Raw genomic sequence first — 24,844 nt, 5'->3', positions numbered from 1 at the left:
ACCCTCCCTGCCTCCAGGGTATTATAAATCCTACCAGTTAAAACCCTCCCTTTTCCTAGCCATTTCCGTTTCCAACTTGCCACTTCCAGGTCCAACCTTTAAAAGCCTTGGCTCTCTGATCAATAAAGAATTGAATTGTCTTGCCACCACGAGTCTGTTCCTGAGTCATCTCCCTCACATCGCTGAGTGAGTAGCAGCCCAGGCTGGATCTGGTCGTGATCCCTCCAACCCAGAGAGTACACGCCTGGGAAGAGGCACCCCCATGCTAGCCTGGCACACTTTGGCAGCATATATACTAAAAATTGGAATGATAGGAAGATTAGCACAGATGGTCTGAGAGATACTGCAGTGAATAAAGCATTGGGCTCTCAAGCATGAGCTCCCAAATTCATGCCTGGTAGTCCAAAGCTTCATGCACTGTGCCACCTCTGGGGTCACAAACTCCCAAATTCAATCCCTGGCAGCACATATACCAGAGTGATATCTGGTTCTTTCTCTCTCCTCCCGCCTATCATTCTCATTAATAAATAAATAAAATAAAATAAAAATGATTAGGATGGCCCTTGCACAAGGATGACACATTCATGAAGTGTTCCATATAATATTTTTTATTATTTTAATAATATTTTTATTATCCCAATTTATGTATTGGGTAAATGCTGGGAAATTGTGTAGACACAGTCACATCTGCCATGTTGTCCTCTCGGGCTATTGCTAGTTCCCGAGAGAGTTGGGACATTCTCGGAGCCCCTGTTCCACCATGTTGTGCCCTCAGGGCATTGTCTATCTCCCCCCACCAATGGTTGCGGTACTCTGGTTGCTCTCCTCCCCCTTCCCATTCTCCCGAGAGCTGCTCCCATAAAAGCCCTTCTTCTTCCGCACCTCTCTCTCTTGCCAGTGCTTCACTTCGGTGTTTAGACGCAGGGAAGGTTACTGCATGAGGTGGCCATTTTTGCTACCTCCATGTGGCCCAACCTGCTTCTCTCGCACCCAACTCTGAGGTGCCAGCGCAAATAAAGATTTGTTTTCCCTCTTCGCTCCGGACCTCCTCTCTCTCTTCTCCGCCAGAAATCGAGGGGAGAAGGGGTGATAGGGAGAGAGACAGAGAGACACCTGCAGCCCAGCTTCACCAGTCATGAAGCTTTCCCCCTACAGGTGGGGACCAGGGTTTCAAACCCAGGTCCTTGCCCATTGTAACATTTGTGCTTAGTCAGGTGCACCACCATCCAGCCCTGCATTCCATTTTCTTTTTTTTTATGTTTGTGGTTATTATTGTTGTTACTGATGTCATTGTTGTTGGATAAGACAGAGAGAAATGGAGAAAGGAGGGGAAGACAGAGATGGGGAGAGAAAGACAGACACCTGCAGACCTGCTTCACCACTCGTGAAGCAACACCCCTGCAGGTGGGGAGCCAGGGGCTCAAACCGGGATCCTTACTCCTCCCGCTTTGCATCATGTGCACATAACCTGCAGTGCTACCACCCCACCCCCCACCCATTCCATATTTTTTTATTCTACTACCAACACCGAGCCCAAGCGATAACCCTGGAAGCAAAAAAATAAAAGAGAAAGAACTGAAAGGGCAATGCAGGTGTATTACACCAAAGTAAAAGACTCTGGGGGGGAAGAGTACAGGTCCTGGACAAGGGTGACAGAGGACCTAGTGGGGGTTGTATTATTATGTGGAAAAATATTATGTACAAACTATTATATTTACTATCGACTGTAAAACATTAATCCCCAATAAAGAAATTTAAAAGAAAAGAAAAAAGAAAGGGCAATGTACAGGGAGGGGGATATTGGGTTTTATCAGAGTTGAGGTCTTACCAGGGAAATAGGAAGGGTAAAGGAGGCAGATAAATTGAATATAACCTCAGAGCATGATTTTAGAGGTAACCTCTGGAATCCATACAGACCAAAATAGGAAGTAAGGATACAGAGACGACTATAGTGAAATAGGAAAGTGAGGTAAGCTTGGTGGATCAGAAGACTCAATGGGATTGAAGAATGGAGCATAAAAAAACTGAACATGCACCAGTTTTCATTTAGACTTCTTGCATATCAGCCATGGCACAATCCTTCCCATGCGAATCCCTAGCACTTTCTTCCTTTCTGCTAGATTTCCTTGAAGTTAGGTTAGTAAACTCTGTCACCTTAGATGTATGCCTGCCTCAAGTTTTCTGTGAAATTCACAGATCCTCAGACCTACCCCAGTTTTACTAAAGAAAGGGAACTATTTCCCTTTGCTCCTGATTGGTTTTCTTCCCCTCTCTTGTTGCATTTCTCCCTTACACCCAGGCCTCTCCATGGGCCACCCAGTAAAAAGTCTCCAATCAGCCAATGGACTCATTTCCCCTGTGGCACCTCCTGTACCATGGCTGTGCCCTAGTTTTTCTGTTGCCTGTTTTATATGCATCAAATTAAAAATGGAGAGATAAGCTTACAAGGGAAGGATGTGACTGCCACTCTCTTCACAGGAAATAAATTGGCAGTGTAGAAAATTAATTCGGTCTACAGCAGGACATGTAGAGAGAATCTTATTTTGTGTGTCTCCTTTGATAGCAGAGTAATTTGGGAACCTATCTTGTTCATGGCTAGGTCAGGGCTACTTAAAAGGCAATGAATGGCACTTCATGTGGCGCAAAGTGCAAGGACCAGCATAAGGATCCTGGTTTGAACCCCCGTATCCCCACCTGCAGGGGAGTCACTTCACAAGCAGTGAAGCAGGTCTGCAGGTGTCTTTCTCTCCTCCTCTGTCTTCCCCTACTCTCTCTATTTCTTTCTGTCCTATCTATAACAACGACATCAATAATCACAACAATGTTAAATAACAAGGGCAACAAAAGGGAAAATAAATGAAAATAAATATTAAATAGAGGGTGGGGGTATAGCATAATGGTTATTCAAAGAGATTTTCATGCCTGAGGCTCTCAAGTCCCAGGTTCAGTCCCCCACACCACCATAAGCCAGAGCTGAGCAGTGCTCTGGTAAAAAAAAAAAAAAAGAAAGAAAGAAAAGAAAAAAGAGAGGGGAAAAAAACTTAAATAAATAAATAATCCCAAAATTCGTGATCCAGGAGGTGGCACAGTGAATAAAGCCTCAGACTCTCAAGCATGAGGTCCTGAGTTCAAGCCCCAGCAGCAAATGTACCAGAGTGATGTCTGGCTCTTTCTCTCTCCTCCTATGTTACTCATTAATAAATAAATAAAATCTTTTATATTTTTATTATTATTATATTTATTTATTTTCCCTTTTGTTGCCCTTGTTGTTTTTCATTGTTGTAGTAGTTATTATTGTTATTGATGTCATCATTGTTGTATAGAACAGAGAGAAATGGAGAGAAGAGGGGAAGACAAAGGTGGGGAGAGAAAGACACCTGCAGACTTGCTTCACCGCCTGTGAAGCGACTCCCCTGTAGGTGGGGAGCCGGAGGCTCAGACCTGGATCCCTTCACCAGTCCTTGAGCTTTGCACCACGTGCACTTAACCCACTGTGCTACCACCCGACTCCCATAAATAAAATCTTTAAAAAAAAAAAATTTCGTGAGTCTGGGATAAGCACAGGTGGCACAAAGCGGTTCGAGCCCCCAGCTCCCTACCTGCAGGGGAGTTGCTTCACAAGTGGTGAAGCAGGTCTGCAGGTGTCTATCTTTCTCCTCCCCTCTCTGTCTTCCCCTTCTCGCTCCACTTTTCTCTGTCCTATCCAACAACAACAACAACATCCTTAACAACAACAATAATAACCACAACAATAAAACAACAAGGGGAACAAAAGGGAATACATAAATAATAATAATAATAGTAATAATAAAATCCCAAAATTCTTGGCCTGGGAAGTGGTGCTTAAGTAAGTAGAACACTGAACTTGAAAGCATAAGGTCCCAAGTTAAATCCCTAGTATTCCATGTTGCAGAGTGAGGCTCTAGTTCCCTCTCTATCTCATGTTAATAAATAAACAAAATATTTTAAAGGAGTAAACCGGGCAGTAGCACTGCAGGTTAAGCGCACATGGTGCAAAGTGCAAGGACCAGCATAAGGATCCGGGTTTGAGCCCTGGCTCCCCACCTGCAAGAAAGTCGCTTCATATGCGGTGAAGCAGGTCTGCAGGTTTCTATCTTTCTCTCTTTCTGTCTTCCCCTCCTCTCTCAATTTCTCTCTGTCCTATCCAAAAACAGCAATAAAAACAACAATAATAACAAAAAAAAAAGGAGTAAACTCATAAGGAAAAATGGATTACTAATCTACCAAATAGATTAAAAGGATTTGTTTCTATACAAACTCAAGATCTCCTCTTTCAAAATTGCTTTAAAGTAATTGTTCTGATGAACAGACACACTGACCAGTGGAATAGAATTGAGAGCCCAGAAATGAGCCCCCACACCTATGGACATCTAATCTTTGACAAAGGGGCTCAGACTATTACATGGGGAAAGCAGAGTCTCTTCAACAAATGGTGTTGGAAACAATGGGTTGAAACATGCAGAAGAATGAAACTGAATCACTGTATTTCACCAAATACAAAAGTAAATTCCAAGTGGATCAAGGACTTGGATGTTAGACCACAAACTATCAGAGACTTAGAGGAAAATATTGGCAGAACTTTTTTCCGCATAAATTTTAAAGACATTTTCAATGAAACGAATCCAATTACAAAGAAGACTAAAGCAAGTTTAAACCTATGGGACTACATCAAATTAAAAAGCTTCTTCACAGCAAAAGAAACCACTACCCAAACCAAGAGACCCCTCACAGAATGGGAGAAGATCTTTACATGCCATACATCAGACAAGAGGTTAATAACCAACATATATAAAGAGCTTGCCAGACTCAACAAGACAACAAATAACCCCATCCAAAAATGGGGGGGGGGGAGGACTTGGACAGAATATTCACCACAGAAGAGATCCAAAAGGCCGAGAAACACATGAAAAAATGCTCCAAGTCTCTGACTGTCAGAGAAATGCAAATCAAGACAACAATGAGATATCACTTCACTCCTGTGAGAATGTCATACATCAGAAAAGGTAACAGCAGCAAATGCTGGAGAGGGTGTGGGGTCAAAGGAACCCTCCTGCACTGCTGGTGGGAATGTCAATTGGTCCAACCTCTGTGGAGAACAGTCTGGAGAACTCTCAGAAGGCTAGAAATGGACCTACCCTATGACCCTGCAATTCCCCTCCTGGGGATATATCCTAAGGAACCCAACACATCCATCCAAAAAGATCTGTGTACACATATGTTCTTAGCAGCACAATTTGTAGTAGCCAAAACCTGGAAGCAACCCAGGTGTCCAACAACAGATGAGTGGCTAAGCAAGCTGTGGTATATATACACAATGGAATACTACTCAGCTGTAAAAAATGGTGACTTCACGTTTTCAGCTGATCTTGGATGGACCTTGAAAAAATCATGTTGAGTGAAATAAGTCAGAAACAGAAGGATGAATATGGGATGATCTCACTCTCAGGTGGAAGTTGAAAAACAAGGTCAGAAGAGAAAACACAAGTCGAACCTGAAATGGAATTGGCGTATTGCACCAAAGTAAAAGACTCTGGGGTGGGTGGGTGGGGAGAATATAGATCCATGAAGGATGATAAATGACGTAGTGGGGGTTGTATTGTTAAATGGGAAACTGGGGAATGTTATGCATGTACAAACTATTGTATTTACTGTTGAATGTAAAACATTAATTCCTCAATAAAGAATTAAATAAATAAATAAATAAAGCAATTGTTCTGTTTCCTATAAATAACAGTTTTAGTAACACAAACACTTTAATATAAATATATAGTTTTATTCTTTTAAAATACTCTCTGGGAAGTGACACAGTGGATAAAGAATTGAACTTTCTTTTATTATTTTTATTATTTACTATTGGATAGACAGAGAGAAATTGAGATGGGAGAGACAGAGAGGAAGAGAGACAGAGAGACACCTGCAGCCCTTATCACTCATGAAGCTTTCCCCCTGCAGGTGGGGACCAGGGGCTTGAACCTGGGGCAAGAACCTTGGTCCTTGTGCACTGTAATGTGAGCATTTAACCAGGTGTGCCACCACCTGGCCCCTAAGAACTGAACTTTTGGGAGTCAGGCGGTAGCGCAGTGGATTAAACACAGGTGATGCAAAGCACAAGGACCAGTGTAAAGGTCCTGCCGGTTTGATCCCCTGACTCCCCACCTGCAGGGGAGTCGCTTCACAGGTGGTGAAGCAGGTCTGCAAGTGTCTATCTTTCTCTCCCCCTCTCTGTCTTCCCCTCTTCTCTCCATTTCTCTCTGTTCTATCTAACAACGACTACAACAATAAAACAACCGGGCCAACAAGAGGGAATAAATAAACATTTAAAAAAAAAATTGAACTTTCGATCCCAGGCATTGCATGTGCCAGAGTGGTGTTTTGTTATCTCTTTGTTATCTTTCCCTCTCTCTCGCTAATAAATAAAGTTTTATAATAATAATAAAATAACTCCCAAATTTTAGCTGGATGCCTGGGCATCATAATAAAAACCATATTTCTCAAACTCCCTTGCAGTGAAGTATGACTATGTGTCTAAGTCCTGGGTACAAAATAGTACACCAGATCACAACTTTCAGCCTTTCTTGCTCTCATTTGTTGTATAAAGGTACAAAAAAAATTTTTTATCCAAGTGGGGTACAGATATTATACCTACTCTGAACCATCGTCACAAGAAAGAAACTTCTATCTTGTTCAAGCCATCATTAGTTTAGCAGTGGATTTGTAGGGCAGGCACCCAGCCTTGGTGATAACCCTGTCTGCAAAAAAAAAAAAGAAATCGTCTTATACTGTTAATGTGTTTTAAAAGTCATGCTTTAATTTATCTTACAGCTTAGCTGTTATTTTATTTTATTTTACAAGAGGGAATAAATGTGCTTTCTTCTCAACAGTAGACACTCCGACCAGCTGCTTTTGGATATTTTTCCTAGTTTTGATACACCCCTCTACTACCATTTTCTTTAGGAATGTAAGCACATATTGCATAAACCTGAAAGTCTTATCAGATTATTCAAGTATAAAATGGAAAAGGAGGGCTGGGGATGTAGCACAGTGGTTAGGCAAACAACTTTCCAGCCTGAGGCTCCTTGGTCCCTGGCCAGAGCTGAGCAGCTTGCTCTGTCTTTCTGTCTCATTAAAATAAATCAGATATAAAAAATATAATAGGGGAGTCGGGCGGTACGCAGTGGCTTAAGCGCAGGTAGCGCAAAGCACAAGGAGCGGCATAAGCCCCCGGTTGGAGCCCCGGCTCCCCACCTGCAGGAGAGTCGCCTCACAAGCGGTGAAGCAGGTCTGCAGGTGTCTATCTTTCTCTCCCCCTCTCTGTCTTCCCCTCCTCTCTCCATTTCTCTCTGTCCTATCCAACAACAATGACATCAATAACAGCAACAATAATAACTACAAGAATAAAAAACAAGGGCAACAAAAGGGAATAAATAAAAATAAATATTAAAAAGTATAATAGAAAAAGAGCTAAGTCATAGTTATTTGACATCATAATCTCATCTGTTGGAAGATAACATTTGCTGACACTGATGGCAAAACATGTATGTGGTCTGGGATATGGCACAGTGCAAAAAACATTGGACACTTAAGTGTGAAGTCCAGAGTTTAATTCCTGGTAGCACATGTACCAGAGTGATGTCTGGTTCTTTCTCTCTCCTCCTATCTTCTTCATGAATAAATAAATAAAATCTTAACAAATATGAATGTACAGTTATCTGTACATCTTTGCCTTCAACTCTTTAGGCTGTATAAGAGTATAGAGTGTAATGTATAGAGTGTAATGTATAGAGTGTAATGTATAGAGTGTAATGTAAGAGTATAGAGTGTAATGTATAGAGTGAAAATGCTTGTGTACAGTGAACGTGATAACTACTACACTATGGAAACCAGATTGAAAATGCTTGTAATTTGTATTTTATTTTTATTTTCTTATTAATTTTAAAATATATATATATATATTTATTCCCTTTTGTTGCCCTTGTTTTATTATTGTAGTTATTATTGTTGTTATTGATATTGTCGTTGTTGGATAGGACAGAGAGAAATGGAGAGAGGAGGGGAAGACAGAGAGGGGGAGACAAAGATAGACACCTGCAAACCTGCTTCACCTCCTGTGAAGTGACCCCCCTGCAGGTGGGGAGCCAGGGGCTTGAACTGGGATCCTTATGCTGGTCCTTGCGCTGCACACCACGTGCGCTTAACCTGCTGCACTACTGCCCGACTCATGTAATTTGTATTTTAAAGGAGATTTATATATACATTTTATTGGCCAAAACTATGCCATATGGTGTCTCTTTACTGTGAGAGAGTGAAATGGGACTGAGGACATGAGTTTTTTTTTTTAATATTTATTTATTAATGAGAAAGATAAAGCGAGGGAGAGAGCATTATTCTGGCACATGCACTACTGAGGATAGAACTCTAGGCCTCAAGCTCAAGGGTCTGACACTTTATCCACCGTGCTACCTCCTGGGCGGCACTGAAAACATGAGTCTTTAATTTTTTTTTGCTGGCCTCTGTACTAGAGGAAGGCAAGAAAATGTGGACTAGAAAAAAGTGGTTATGAACCCACCATAGTATCTGCTTCAATGCATATTATTTTTAAAAAAATTTATTTATAAATGGAAATATTGAAAAGACTATAGGATAAGAGGGGTACATTTCCACACAGTGCCCACCCCCTGAGCTCCATAACAAAGGAACCCTAAAGCAACCAATATATATTCTTAAAGCTGAATCTAGAACTGGAATTCTGTACTCCCACAGCAGGCAGCATTGATTCCCCATGGTAATGATAATGTTGTTGGTATTCTATAAATTCACGTTTAATGCTGCCCTTTTTTCCCTGGATCTAATTTTGAATGATTTTATGACTTAAAGGAACTGCCTCATCTAGTTTCAGTGGGAATTTAGATAAATCAGCTTTTGATAGGTAATTACCCATGGTTTGGTTTACATAAAATAGGCTTTCCAACAGAAGGGGGTACTCAGCTGTAGATAAAGATAATTAAATGATAATTAAAATTGGGTGGGTTAGCAATAACAATACAAATGGAGAAGAGCAAAATGGCTGTTGTAAAGGAAATCATTTTCATTGGAATACTAAGAGCTAAACACAACTAGTTCTGTTTAAAGATTACTACTCAAAGATTATTGTTCAATTATTACAATATTTGCTATTCAACTTGCCTAAAAATATTCATCTGTTACCAGAAGTTTGGAGATAGGATAGTCATTGCATTTGCAGACACTAGATATTCCTGAAGACATGACCTTATCTTAGATATAAAATTTAAATTTCTCTTCTGATTTTTAAAATATCTATTTGTTTGTTTATTTGTTTGATAGAACAGAGAGAACTTGTAAGGGAAAGGGAAGGTAGGCAGAGAAAGAGATGCCAGCATTACTGTTTCAGTGCTTGTGAAGCTTCCCCCTTGCACAAGGGTAGGTCCTGGGGATCTGAACCTGTATCCTTGCACATGATAATGTGTGTGCTCAACTGGGTGTGCCTCTGTCCAGCTCCTCATTTCTTCTTTTCTCTCTTTCTTTTATTAACTCTTTCCTTCTTTCTTCCCTTACTTTCCCATTCCTTAACTGGTCCCTGCACTTTGTGCCATGTGCACTTAACCCACTGTGCTACCGCCGGACTCCCTACTTATCCATTCCTTTCCTTTTTCATTTCACTTTTCTCTCTCCCTCTCTTTGAACAAGACCACTGATCAGCTCTGGTTTATGATGGTTTTGGGGATTGAACCTGGAACTTTGGAGCCTCATAACTTCTATTATTTTTTAAATTATTTATTTATTTATTTATTTATTGGATAGAGACAGCCAGAAATTGAGAGGAAGGGGGAAGGGGAAGGAGAGAGAGAGAGAGAGAGAGAGAGAGAGAGAGACCTGCAGCACTGTTTTACCACTTGTGCAGCTTTCCCCCTGCAAGTGGGGACCGGGCCTTGAACCTGGGTCCTTATGCATTGTAACATGTGCACTTACCAGGTGCGCCACCATCCTGCCCCCTATTATTATTATTTTAGTTTTAATTTCTTTACTGGGGGATTAATGCCTTATAGTCAACAGTAAATACAATAGTTTGTACATGCATAATGTTTCTCAGTTTTCCACATAACAATACAACCCCCACTAGGTCCTCTGTCATCCTTTTTGGACCTATACTCTCCCCCCACCATGGACCCCAGACCAGAGTCTTTTACTTTGGTACAATATACCAACTCCAGTTCAGATTCTACTTGTGTTTTCTCTTCTGATCTTGTTTTTCAACTTCTGCCTGAGAGTGAGATCATCCCATATTCATCCTTCTGTTTCTGACTTTTTTCACTTAACATGATTTCTTCAAGCTCCATCCAAGATGGGTGAAAATGGTGAAATCATTGTTTTAAATAGCTGAGTAGTATTCCATTGTGTATACATACCACAACTTGCTCAGCCACTCATCTCTTGTTGGACACCTGGGCTGCTTCCAGGTTTTGGCTACTACAAATTGTGACCCCTTTGTGGGACCCTATAGGGCCTTGCCTTCAATGGTAGGGAATGTTCCATTCTCTGAAGGGAGCTTGGACAACATACTCTACCTACTACCTGAGGAAAATGAATCCTGAAGTTAGTGCAGCCTGGAATGTTCCTAGCTGTGACCATAGAATGTGAGCTCACAGAATGTGAGCTCAGACCTACAGGGATGCAGAGGTTACATAGTAACCAAAACCTGGGGAGAGGATATGGACAGAATATTCACCACAGAAGAGATCCTCTCCCTTTTAAATTTCTCTCTGTCCTATCCAATAAAAAACGAAAAAAAATGGTCGCAGGAGTGCAGGCACTAAGCCCCAGCAATAACCCTGGAGGCAAAAAAAAAAAAAATTATTTATTTATTTATTTATTTAAAATTTTTAAAAGCTGGCATGATATATACATAAACTGAGCTGTTACCTCCCACAAATACCTTTGCAACTATATATGTATGTGTGTATATATATATATATATATATATATATATATATATATATATATATATATAATGGTCATAGACAACATTCAAAAATGAAAAAAATAGCTGGTGTGTTAAGAGTAATACCATGGGTGACTTATTTTCTTTTCAAACATCTTTCTTTTTTAAATTTTATTACCTTTATTTATTTATTGAATAGAGACAGCCAGAAATTGAGAGAAACGGAGAGACAGAGAGGGAGAGCAACAGAGAGACACCTGCAGTACTGCTTCACTACTCGTAGTTTCCTCCTGCAGGTGGAGACGGGGGCTTGAACCCAGGTCCCTGTGCATTGTAACATGTGTGCTCAAGCAGGTGTGCCACCACCCAGCCCCCCTCAAATATTTTTCTAATATTTATATCATATTATCAATGATGTTTTCTACTTTACTACAAAAAAAAAAAAAAGGGTTAGTTTTTACTGTCCTTAGTGTAGCTGTAACATCCTTCAGTGAAAAACAATTACTGTTTCTACCTGGCTTGGCAGAGAGAGAGTTCTAAAGTGAAATGTAAAGGTTTTTTTTTTTTTAATATGCTTTCCTGATAAGGACTAAAAGAAATTAATTTTTAAAAAGTGAGAAAAGAACACCTTCCCAGATGAAACATATGCACTGGTCAGTCTTTGCCTTATACTGAAGATGCTTGAAGCCTGCTAACCTGACCAACACTTTCATTATTAAGAAGCTGAGAGGTGAAGGTACTCTTTGATTTAGATAATATTTTATTGGCAGAAACTCCGAAGAGATCCTTTCTTTAAATATTCACTATGTTCAGCATTCCCTATCACCTTAGGGATTTGCTGAGAACTCCAAGAAAGTCAGTTTTGCATCCTTAGGCAAAGGTTAGCCATTTCAGGGGGGCTGAAGTATGTGATATGTTTTCTTATGACATAGTATGACATAATTCTATCCCTGAAAATCATTTTCTTTTCTGCAAGGTCTCTCAAACTCTTTGAGATGCATAAACTTATCATAGAGAATCAGAAAGTTCCAGCAGTATCTAAGTTCACAATCTCCTAACTTTATTAAAATTTATGGGATATCTTTATGGAATATCAGTTAGTAGGGAGTCCTTGCCTCATCTACTCAGATGTAACCTAGTATCTAAGAACTAGTGACATTTGAAATTCCCCATGGGCAGGGGCTGATAGCATAATGGTTATGCAAAGAGACTCTTGTGCCTGAGGCTCCAAACTCAGGTTCATTCCCTTGCACCAGCATAAACCAGAGCTGAGCAGTGCTCTGGTCAAAAGGAAAAAAAAAAGAAAAAGAAAAACAGAAATTTCCCCCAGGAGATTGAGTCAGGCACTCAGTGCTCTTGCCTTCATTTTATTCTTATAATTTGACCTGAGACATGTATCAGTCTACTTAACCCTAGCTAATCATGACACGTACACATAATTTCATATGTTATTCATATATCTTGGGTTTATTATCCATTATTTTTTCCAACCAATCCTTTACATATAAGGAAGCTATCTACTAGCAGAAGACAATATGTAGGATAGAGAATGATGTCTTAAGGGACCGAGTGGTGGGGCACCTGGTTAAGCGCACACATTACAGTGTTCAAGCCCCTGGTTCCCACCTGCAGGGGAAAGCTTCATGAGTGGTAAAGCAGGGCTGCAGGTATCTTTCTGTCTCTTTCCCTATCTTTCCATTCCTTTCAATTTCTGGCTGTCTCTATTCAATAAATAAACAAAGCTAATAAAATTTTAAAAAGAAAGAAAGAAAAGGGGGGAGTCTGGCGGTAGCACAGCGGGTTAAGCGCATGTGGCACAAAGCTCAAGGACCTGCGTGAGGATCCCGGTTCAAGCCCCGGCTCTCCACCTGCAGGGGAGTTGCTTCACAGCAGTGAAGCAGGTCTGCAGGTGTCTATCTTTCTCTCCCCCTCTCTGTCTTCCCCTCCTCTCTCCATTTCTCTCTGTCCTATCCAACAACGATGACATTAATAACAACTACAATAATAACTACAATAACAATAAAAAATACAAGGTCAATAAAAGGGAAAATAAATAAATTTTTTTAAAAAAAAAAAGAAGAAAATATTTCTCTTGAGAGCAGGTTTTCAAGCAGCCTCCTTATAAGATTAGTGGTATCCTAAACTCAAGGTCCCTCTGCTATGACATAAGCTCACTGTATACACACAGTATGGCCTGGGGTCCATTTCCACACTGTCTCTGTGTGATTTGAGAGGCAAACGCAATGGAAGAGAACAAGATCATGCTGTCTGATGCCCCACACAACCTTCTGCTTTAGTCCCAGGGGGCTCATGTCTTACTCCAATTCCAGAAAACTGACAGATTTAATTTGTTAGCTTAAAACTATGTCAAAAATCTCAACCACTTCATGATTCTTGACTCTTCTAACAAGAGGTAGCCCACTGTTAGGATGAGGACCTTCCTTAACTACATGAGACGAGGATTTTGATTTCACAGGCAAAACAAACAGGCATGTATGATGGCTAAGTATTAACATGTGCCTTTCACACATATGTGCTAATCTCTTATGATCTGCTATAATAAAGCATTTCTAACATTTACCAGGGGACAAAATATCACCTTCACAGAGACTCCATTATTTTTAAAAATAAACACTATTTTTAATAGTGTTCCCTATATATCTTTAAAAAATGCAGTACCACTTCTTAACAACTTCTGGGTCAAAGAGGAAATCAAGGAAGAAATCAGAATGTTTCGAGAGTTCAATGAAAATGAAGACACAAGCTATCAAAATATTTGGGACACAGCTAAAGCAGTCCTAAGAGGGAAGTTCATAGCTATACAAGCACACATTAGGAAACAAGAAAAGGCACAAATAAACAGCCTGATTGCACATCTTAAAGACCTAGAAGAAGAACAACAAAGTGTTGTAGAGCCAGATGTTGTAGTGCGCGGGCCACAGAGAAGAGAGAGAGAGGGTCCAGAGCGAACAGGAAACACAAATCTTTATTCGCGCTGGCACCTCAGAGTTGGGTGTTAGAGAAGCAGGTTGGGCCACATGCAGGTAGCAAAAATGGCCGCCTCACGCAGTAACCTTTCCTGCATCTGAACACCAGAGTGGAGCCCTGGCAAGAGAGTGAGGTGCGGAAAACGAAGGGTTTTTATAGGAGTAGCTTTCGCGAGAATGGGAAGGGGGAGGAGTAACCAGAGCACTCCAGATTATCTCGGGGATATAAACAATGTCCTGAGGGCACAACATGGCTGAACAGGCACTCTGAGAATGTCCCAACTCTCCAGGGAACTTGCAGTAGCCTGAGGGGACAACATGGCAGATGTGACTGCATTGGCACAATTTCCCAGCAACAAAGGAATCCTAAAGCAACCAGAAGGACAGAAATCACTAAAGTTAGGGCAGAAATAAATAACATTGAGAATAGGAAAACCATACAAAAGATCAATGAAAGTAAATGTTGGTTCTTCGAAAGAGTAAACAAAATCGACAAACCTTTAGCCAGACTCACAAAACAAAAAAGGAAGAAGACCCAAATAAATCGGATAGTAAACGAAAGAGGAGATATCACAACAGACACTGCAGAAATTCAACATATCACACGAGGCTTCTGTGAACAACTATATGCCACCAAGCTAGAGAACATGGAAGAAATGAATGATTTCCTAGATACCTACCAACTTCCAAAACTAAATAAAAAGGAAGTGGATAACATGAACAGGCCCATCACAGCTAATGAAATTGAAACAGTTATCAAAAATCTTCCCAAAAATAAAAGTCCTAGACCAGATGGTTTTACAAGTGAATTCTACAAAACTTTCAAAGAAAAACTAATACCTCTACTTTTAAAAGTCTTCCAGAAGATTGAAGACACTGGAATACTCCCTGCCAGCTTCTATGAAGCCAACATCACCCTGATACCAAAAGCAGACAGGGACACAACCAAAAAAGAAAACTATAGACCAATATCTCTGATGAACACAGATGCGAAAATATTGAACAAAATTCTAGCCAACCGGATACAGCAGTATATCAAAAAGATTGTTCATCATGACCAAGTGGGGTTTATCCCAGGCATGCAAGGTTGGTTTAATATACGTAAATCAATCAATGTGATCCACCACATCAACAAAAGCAAGACCAAAAACCACATGGTCATATCAATAGATGCAGAGAAAGCCTTTGACAAAATACAACATCCCTTTATGATCAAAACACTACAAAAAATGGGAATAGATGGAAAATTCCTGAAGATAGTGGAGTCTATATATAGCAAACCTACAGCCAACATCATACTCAATGGTGAAAAACTGGAAGCATTTCCACTCAGATCAGGTACTAGACAGGGATGCCCACTATCACCATTACTATTCAACATAGTAATGGAAGTTCTTGCCATAGCAATCAGGCAGGAGCAAGGAATTAAAGGGATACAGATTGGAAGAGAAGAAGTCAAACTCTCCTTATTTGCTGATGACATGTTAGTATACATGGAAAAACCTAAGGAATCCAGCAAGAAGCTTTTGGAAATCATCAGGCAATACAGTAAGGTGTCAGGCTATAAAATTAACATTCAGAAGTCAGTGGCATTCCTCTATGCAAACACTAAGTTAGAAGAAATTGAAATCCAGAAATCAGTTCCTTTTTCTATAGCAACAAAAACAATAAAATATCTAGGAGTAAACCTAACCAAAGAAGTGAAAGACTTGTATACTGAAAATTATGAGTCACTACTCAAAGAAATTGAAAAAGACACAAAGGAGTGGAAAGATATTCCATGTTCATGGATTGGAAGAATTAACATCATCAAAATGAATATATTACCCAGAGCCATCTACAAATTTAATGCTATCCCCATCAAGATCCCAAGCACATTTTTTAGGAGAATAGAAAAAATGCTACAAATGTTTATCTGGAACCAGAAAAGACCTAGAATTGCCAAAACAATCTTGGGAAAAAAGAACAGAACCGGAGGCATCACACTGCCAGATCTCAAACTGTATTATAGAGCCATTGTCATCAAAATTGCTTGGTACTGGAACATGAACAGACACACTGACCAGTGGAATAGAATTGAGAGCCCAAAAATGAGGCTCCACACATATGGACATCTAATCTTTGACAAAGGAGCCCAGACTATTACATGGGGAAAGCAGAGTCTCTTCAACAAATGGTGTTGGAAACAATGGGTTGAAACATGCAGAAGAATGAAACTGAATCACTGTATTTCATATACAAAATACAAAAGTAAATTCCAAGTGGATCAAGGACTTGGATGTTAGACCACAAACTATCAGAGACTTAGAGGAAAATATTGGAAGAACTTTTTTCCGCATAAATTTTAAAGACATTTTCAATGAAAAGAATCCAATTACAAGGAAGACTAAGGCAATTACAAGGAAGACTAAGACTAAACCTATGGGACTACATCAAATTAAAAAGCTTCTTCACAGCAAAAGAAACCACTACCCAAACCAAGAGACCCCTCACAGAATGGGAGATCTTTACATGCCATACATCAGATAAGAGTTTAATAACCAACATATATAAAGAGCTTGCCAGACTCAACAACAAGACAACAAATAACCCCATCCAAAAATGGGGGGAGGATTTGGACAGAATATTAACCACAGAAGAGATCCAAAAGGCCGAGAAACACATGAAAAAAGGCTCCAAGTCTCTGATTGTCAGAGAAATGCAAATCAAGACAACAATGAGATATCACTTCACTCCTGTGAGAATGTCATACATCAGAAGAGGTAACAGCAGCAAATGCTGGAGAAGCTGTGGGGTCAAAGGAACCCTCCTGCACTGCTGGTGGGAATGTCAATTGGTCCAGCCTCTGTGGAGAACAGTCTGGAGAACTCTCAGAAGGCTAGAAATGGACTTACCCTATGACCCTGCAATTCCCCTCCTGGGGATATATCCTAAGGAACCCAACACATCCATCCAAAAAGATCTGTGTATACATATATTCTTGGCAGCACAATTTGTAATATCCAAAACCTGGAAGCAACCCAGGTGTCCAACAACAGATGAGTGGCTGAGCAAGTTGTGGTATATATACATAATGGAATACTACTCAGCTGTAAAAAATGGTGACTTCACCGTTTTCAGCCGATCTTGGATGGACCTTGAAAAAATCATGTTGAGTGAAATAAGTCAGAAACTGAAGGATGAATATGGGATGATCTCACTCTCAGGCCGAAGTTGAAAAACAAGATTAGAAAAGAAAACACAAGTCGAACCTGAAATGGAATTGGAGTATTACACCAAAGTAAAAGACTCTGGGGTGGGTGGGTGGATGGGGAGAATACAGGTCCATGAAGGATGATGAATGACATAGTGGGGGTTGTATTGTTAAATGGGAATCTGGGGAATGTTATGCATGTACAAACTATTGTATTTACTGTTGAATGTAAAACATTTATTCCCCAATAAAGAAATAAATTATTAAAAAAAAAATACAGTACCAGGAGTCGGGCTGTAGCACAGCGGGTTAAGCGCAGGTGGCGCAAAGCACAAGGACCGGCATAAGGATCCCGGTTTGAACCCCGGCTCCCCACCTGCAGGGGAGTCACTTCACAGGCGGTGAAGCAGGTCTGCAGGTGTCTATCTTTCTCTCCTCCTCTCTGTCTTCCCCTCCTCTCTCCATTTCTCTCTGTCCTATCCAACAACGACAACAACAATAATAACTACAACAATAAAAAAACAAGGGCAAAAAAAGGGAATAAATAAATAAAATAAATAAAATTTAAAAAAAATTTTTTTAAATGCAATACCACAATAAATACAAGCAATGTGGACTTAATTTTGTAAGTTTTCCCAAGAGGAGATTTGTTTTGTCTCATGAAACAGATCTGAATTCTGTTGTTTTCGCAGGGCTGGCTACATGGGCGGGTAACAGACGACCCAGGACTCATGGCTGGATTGTACGCAGTATCTCTTTATTCATGCAGAACGCAGCACAATCTAAGCCGAGCTAAGCTAAACTAAAAACTACAAACAATCTTGTCCTTATAAATATACTAGCCCAGTAGGGTGGGAACAGGATGCGACGCAGAGAGGGTGGAGAGAAAAGTAACTGGTGACAATCAGGGTATGACAAGGAGAGGGGGCAGAGCAGGCAAGAATTCTGGGTGACAAGTCTAGCAGATGGAGACTTGTCTCAAGTGGCCTCCCCCAGGGCTCTGTTCTGCCTCTTACACTATTTAATATTTACATCAATGACCTCCCAGAAACTTCTTCAAGGAAGTTCATCTACACCGATGACATCCCCTGTGCAACTCAGGCATCCAAGTTCGACATCCTCGAGGAAACACTCACGAAAGACATGTCTCTGATATCTGATTACTGTAAAAAATGGCAACTAATCCCTAGCACTGCAAAAACAGTATCATCTGTTTTCCATCTACACCATGCCTCGGCCTTGCGTGACCTTAATGTGCAGCTTGACGATACGAGAATCCGGCATGAAGCCCAGCCAGCCTATCTTGGCGTTACTCTCGATCACACTCTGTCATTTCACGAACATCTCATAAAAACTGCAGCAAAGGTGGGCGCGAGGAATAGCATCATTGCAAGACTGGCCAGCTCCTCATGGGGCGCGAGCACTTCCACACTACAATCATCATCTCTGGCATTATGCTATTCCACTGCAGAATACTGTGCCCCAGTATGGTTCGTAGCCCCCATGTCCACCTGGTCGATTCCAAATTATATTCCTCCATGAGGATAATTTCTGGAACCATCCGTTCCACCCTGGTTCCATGGCTGCCAGTTCTTAGCAACATCGCCCCGCCAGATATTCGTCGGGATGTGGCACCATCTAAGTTCATTTCCCACGTCTACGCTCGACCTGACCTGCCAATATACGCGGATATCTTCGCCCACCCTGTCCAACGCTTGACATCTCGTCACCCAATCTGGTCCCCTACGCCTACACTGAACTTCTCTGTTCCAGACTCTTGGAAACAGAGTTGACAGTCAGCTGAGGTAAAGAACAAACACCTCATCACAGACCCCTGTAAGCGTCAACCCGGCTTTGACCTAGCACGTTATGATTGGGCCCTCCTCAATCGCTATCGAACAGGCCAGGGCCGGTGTGCCGCTATGTTCCATCGCTGGTGAGCCAGAGACAACCCGAACTGCCCCTGTGGCTACAGACAGACTATGACCCACATAGTCAACGACTGCCACCTCTCCAGATTCAAAGGAGGTCTCGAAACTTTACATCAGGCTCAACCTGACGCTGTTGACTGGCTACGAAAGAAGGGCAAACGCTAGAAGAAGAAGGCAAGAATTCTACCACTGAACCACCAATGCCGTGGAGGGAGGGTGGTGCTTGTTAATAGTGGTTATGTAAATAGAATACAGTGGTTATGTAAATAGAATGCAGTGTTAAGCAGGGGGGATTTAAACCAAATGAAACAGAAAAAGTTTTTAGAAGTAGAATTAGAAACATTCCTTCAGGAATACCTTCAGACAATGATATCTGAGATGTTGAAAAGCTCTACTAAATAAATAAATGGCACTTAACGAGACTGCAATATCTAAAAAGCTACGTGTTGTAGGGGCCAGGCAATGACATACCTGGTTAAGCGCACACATTACAGTATGCAAGGACCCAGGTTCAAGCCCCTGGTCCCCATCTTCAGGGAGAAAGATTCACAAGTGGTAAAGCAGTGCTGCAGGTATCTTTCTTTCCCTCTCTACCTCCTCCTCCCCTCTCAATTTATCCCTGTCTCTATTTAATAATAAATAAATATACCTGGTAGAGCACACATATTACCATGTTTAAGAATCAGGGTTCAAGCCCCCAGAACCCACCTGCAGGAAGAAAGCTTCATAAGCAGTGTGCTGCAGGTGTCTCCCCCTCCCTATCTCCTCCTTCCCTCTCAATTTGTCTTTATCCAATAAATAAATAAATAAATAAATAAATCTTTAAAAATAAAGATCTGTAACCCATACCAGGGCTCCACACACAGTCAAAGTGGGGAACTTAGAGGTGCTGAGGATGAAATCTCTGCATTGACAGTATTTTTTTCAAAAAAAAAAAAAAGCAGCGTGAAAGGGGCGTCTACATGACGCCTGTCTGCACAGGCAGAGAGAGAAGACGCCTCTCTTCCATGCCAACTGTTTGGTGATGTTATTCATGGCATCCCACTGTCACTCAGCGAGGACAGGCACAACCTGTGGCTTCCTCATGATGAAGGATTGTACAAATGAGCCCTCTGGCATGGTCTTAAAACATCTCCAGCAAACAAGAGTTTCATTATTATTTTTTTTTTTTTAAACCAGAACACTCAGTTCTGGTTTATGGCGGTGTGGGGGATTGAACCTGGGACTTGAGAGCCTCAGGCACGAAAGTCTCTTGGCATAACCATTATGCTATCTACCCCCACCCTCACTATGTTGTTGTTGTTGTTGAAATAATTTTATTATTATTTTTAATTAGCACTAGGTAGTCATCGCTGGGGCTTGGTGCCAATACCTGAATCCACTTCACCTGGCAGGTACTATTTTCTTTATTTCCTTCTCTTTTTCTGTTTTATTTGATAGAATAGAGAGAAGTTGAGTAGGGAGGGGAGATAGTAAGGGAGATAGATAGACACCTGAAGACCTGTTTCACTGCTCTTGAAGTTTCCTTGCCTTGCAGTGGAGAGCAAGGTCTCGAACCTGGATAATGGTAATGTGTGTGCTCAGCTGAGCATGTCACCACCAGGCTCCCTACTACTTATTCTTGTTACTGACAGGGCTTCATTGTCCTGGGGTCACTATTTTCCAGAGAGAGAAAGAGAAGGAAAGAAGGAGGGAGGGAGGGAGGGAGACAGAGATAGATAGAGAGAGAGAGAGAGAGAGAGGAAACCATAGCACCAAGCTTCCACTAGTGCAGTGGGGCCTGGGCCCACGCCTGGGTTGTGTGAACTGCAAAGCAGGTGCAGTGTCTACGTGACCTATTAAAAAGAAAAAAAAAAAAAAAGATCTGTAACCCAGACCCACCTAACCCCAAAGATCACGGTACCATTCCACACTACAAGCCTGCAACACAGAGACATGCAAATGAATCACCTTCTCCTAGACTCCCCTTCAGTTTCACTAGCTCTGAGCTCAAGTGTGTGTCTGTTTAGCTCTTTGAGATACAATGACTTCTGCAAGACATCCACAGCAGGCCAGAGGAAGTCAGAACTGACAGAGGTTCCAATCAATTCTCAAATTTCAGCCCATACTCTTGTGTTGTAGCTTCTTCACTCTTCTTTCTTTTATTTTCTTTCCTTTCCTTTTCTTTCCCTTTCTTTTCTTTTCCTTTTTAAAAATGTTTTTATGGATTTTTTATTATTATTAAATTTTTATTATCTTTATTTCATAGAGACAACCAGAAATTGAGAAGAATGAAGAGAGAGATACCCACAGCCCTGCTTGACCACCCATGAAGCTTTCTCCCTGCAGGTGGGGACCAGGGCTTGAACCCAGGACCTTGCACAATGTAACATATGCATTCAGCCATGGCCCTTCACTCTTGTTCTCGAACAATTTTTCCTCCTCAGTGTTTGTTCTACACACTCCAAGCTCTAGCATCAGACAAAAAGATAAGAGCCTTACAAGGAAGGATTAATTATCAAACTTATGCAATTATATTAAGATTAAATCCCTATGACAGATTTGTCCCATCCCATATGGTGTGTGTGTGTGTGTGTGTGTGTGTGTGTATGTGTGTGTGTGTATACACACAAATACTCAAATATAACTTCTAGAACAAACAACAATTTGAGTATAGTAACTGAGTAAATAAGAATAGCATAACAATGATGCAAAGAGACTCTCATGCCTGAGGCTCCAAAGTCCCAGATTCAATCTGCCACACCACCATAAAGCCATAGCTGAGGAGTACTCTGGTGAAAGAAAGAAAGAAAGAAAGAAAGAAAGAAAGAAAGAAAGAAAGGAAGAAAGAAAGAAAATAAAGGAAAGAAAGAAAGAAAATAAAGGAAAGAAAGAAAGAAAGAAAGAAAGAAAGAAAGAAAGAAAGAAAGAAAGGGGAAGGAAGGAAGAAAGAGGGAGTCGAGCGGTAGTGCAACGGGTTAACCACACGTGGCGCAAAGCACAAGGACTGGTTAGGATCCCAGTTCATAGTCGGTGAAGCAGGTCTGCAGGTGTCTCTTTCTCTTCCTCTCTATCTCCCACTTCTCTCTCAATTTCTTTCTGTCTCTATCCAATAAGAAATGAAAAAAATTTTTAAAAAAGAGAGAGAGGGAGGGAGGGAGGGAGGAATGAAGGAAGGAAGAAAGAAAAGAAAAGAAAAGAATAGAATAGAATAGAATAGAATAGAATAGAATAGAATAGAATAGAATAGAATAGAATAGAATAGAAAAAGACTAGTACAAGAACAAGAAGACATGTCACTTGTGCTTTTCAGTGTTGTACCATATGGATCTATTACATATGTCTTAAAAATAAGCATTTAGTGGTACCTTTATCATATTTGCATGTGAAGATAGGGAAATAATTACTCTTTGTTCCTATTTCTTTAAATAGAGTCAGATTTGCTTTCTATATTTATAAAGTTTTACATGTCACAAGGTACTGAAAGTAAGGGGAAAAGGGAACTTACAAGGTTTCTATCTCTAGAACCAGTCTGAAACAAAAGAAAACAAAGTTAGTATCTTTTTTTGTAGGAATTTTATTTATTTACTTTATAATTTATTTCTTTATTAGCCAGAAAGGTAGGAGGAGAGAAGGAACCAGCCATCACTCTGGTACATGTGCTGCCGGGGATCGAACTCAGGACCCCATGGTTGAGAATTCAGTGCTTTATCCACTGCACCATCTCCCGGACCACAGTTAGTATTTTTATATTTCACATGCCTTTTGTATTTTGCTCTAGTATTCTCTACCAAGGATGTTATTTGTGGACACACCTAAAACTTCTACTATTATAAGTCACTTGGAATGTCCTAAGAGAAATAGTACCTCTTAAGACATAAATGTAATCAGCACAGTCAGATATATAACCAGCATTAAGTAGATTCTATTAAAAGGAATCTCGTGACTTAATGGTTTAGCTAGTCCAACTGCAATTAACCACTCTGCACATAATAACAGCTCCATGAATAAAGAAACAACAACTTTGAAAATAAATTAAACAGTTTTAGTGTGGTCCAGTAGGTGGTGCAGTGGATAAAGAATTAAACTCTCAAGCATAAATTCCAGAGTTCAATCCCTGGCAGCACATGTACCAGAGTGATATCTGGTTCTTTCTCTCCTCCTACCTTTCTAGCTAATAAAGAAATGAAGTATTTTAAAAATGAATATAATAAACAAAATATTTTTTAAAAATAAATAGCTTTTAAAAATAAGATTAGTGGGTGGGGGTATAGCATAATGGTTATGCAAAGAGACTTTCATGCCTGAGGGTCTCAAGTCCCAGGTTCAATCCCCCACACCACCATAAGCCAGAGCTGAGCAGTGCTTTGGTAAAAAAAAAAAGAAAGAAAGAAAGAAAAAAGATAAAAAATAAGATTAGCTCCCCACCTGTAGGGAGGTCACTTCACAAGTGGTGAAGCAGGTCTGCAGGTGTATTTATCTCCCCCCTCTCTGTCTCCCCTCCTCTCTGAATTTCTGTCTGTCCTGTCCAACAACAACATCAATGGCAACAATAACAATACGACAGCAACAAGGGCAACAGAAATGGGGAAAAATGGCCTCCAGGAGCAGTGGATTCGTGGTGCAGGCATAGAGCCCCAGTGATAAGCCTGGAGGCAAAAAAATAATATTTGTGGGGGCAGAGTGGTGGCATACCAGGTTAAGTTTGCAAGGACCTGGGTTCAAGCCACCAGTCCCTACCTGTAGGGGAAAGCTTCACAAGTGGTGAAGCAGGGCTGCAGGTGTTTCTTTGTCTTTCTCCCTCTCTATCTCCCCCTTCCGTCTCAACTTCTGGCTGTCTTTAACTAATAAGTAAGGATAATTTTTAAAAAAATAAAAAATAAGATTAGAGGTGGGGGTAGACAACATAATGGTTATGCAAGGAGACTCTCATGCCTGAGGCTCCAAAGTCCCAGGTTCAATCCCCTACACCACTATAAGCCAGAGCTGAGCAGTGCTCCAGGGAAAAAAAATAATAAGATTGGCAATAAAGTGATAAATGACAATAACTATAAATATATAACTTTGTAATTTTCAGTGCTTGATATTTCTTGATCATATAATATTATAAAATATTAATATGTTTTTTATTTTAGTGAGAGGAGACTAGAGTACTATTTAGCTCTCACTTGTGGTGCTCTGGGGAATTGAAGCTGGGACTTTGGAGCCTCAGGTATACCCATTATGCTGTTTCCCCAGCTGCCAAGTTATTTATTATTATTAGTTTCTCTTAATTTATTAAGAGAGGCTGTGAGTGTGCAGTGCCACAGAAATACACAGAGTGGAAATCAAAATAAGAATGTCTGGTTCTGCATAATCTCTAGTTTGTTTGGAGGTTTTTTGGTTTTGGTTTTGTTTATTTGTTTTTTGGCTTCCTTAACCCTGGCTAATTATGGCATGTACACATATGTTCATTCTTGCTTGACCATGTATCCCTTACAGAAGATAAGTAAATTTTTCTAATTGTGAGCAAGTAGACTTATTTTTTAAAATATTTTTATATTTATTTATTTTTCCTTTTGTTGTCCTTGTTGTGTTTTTCTTATTGTTGTTGTAGTTATCACTGTTGTTGTTATTGATGTCGTTGTAGATAGGCCAGAGAGAAATGGAGAGAGGAGGGGAAGGAAGACAGAGAGGAGAGAAAGATAGACACCTGCAGACCTGCTACACCGCTTATGGAGCGACTCCCCTGCAGGTGGGGAGCCAGGGACTCGAACCAGGATCCTTGCATAGCACA

The 24,844-nt window shown here is 40.6% G+C and overlaps 1 pseudogene; it reads left to right on the top strand.

The window, feature by feature from the left end:
- Positions 1-511: 511 nt before the first annotated feature.
- Positions 512-609, top strand: LOC132537897 (U6 spliceosomal RNA; annotated as a pseudogene).
- The last annotated feature ends 24,235 nt before the right edge of the window (positions 610-24,844 follow it).

This window comes from Erinaceus europaeus, chromosome 3 (assembly GCF_950295315.1).
Source record: "Erinaceus europaeus chromosome 3, mEriEur2.1, whole genome shotgun sequence".
In the NCBI taxonomy this organism is placed as follows: domain Eukaryota; kingdom Metazoa; phylum Chordata; class Mammalia; order Eulipotyphla; family Erinaceidae; genus Erinaceus; species Erinaceus europaeus.
Note: the sequence above shows the minus strand (reverse complement) of the source record. Positions and strands in the feature narration are given on the sequence as shown.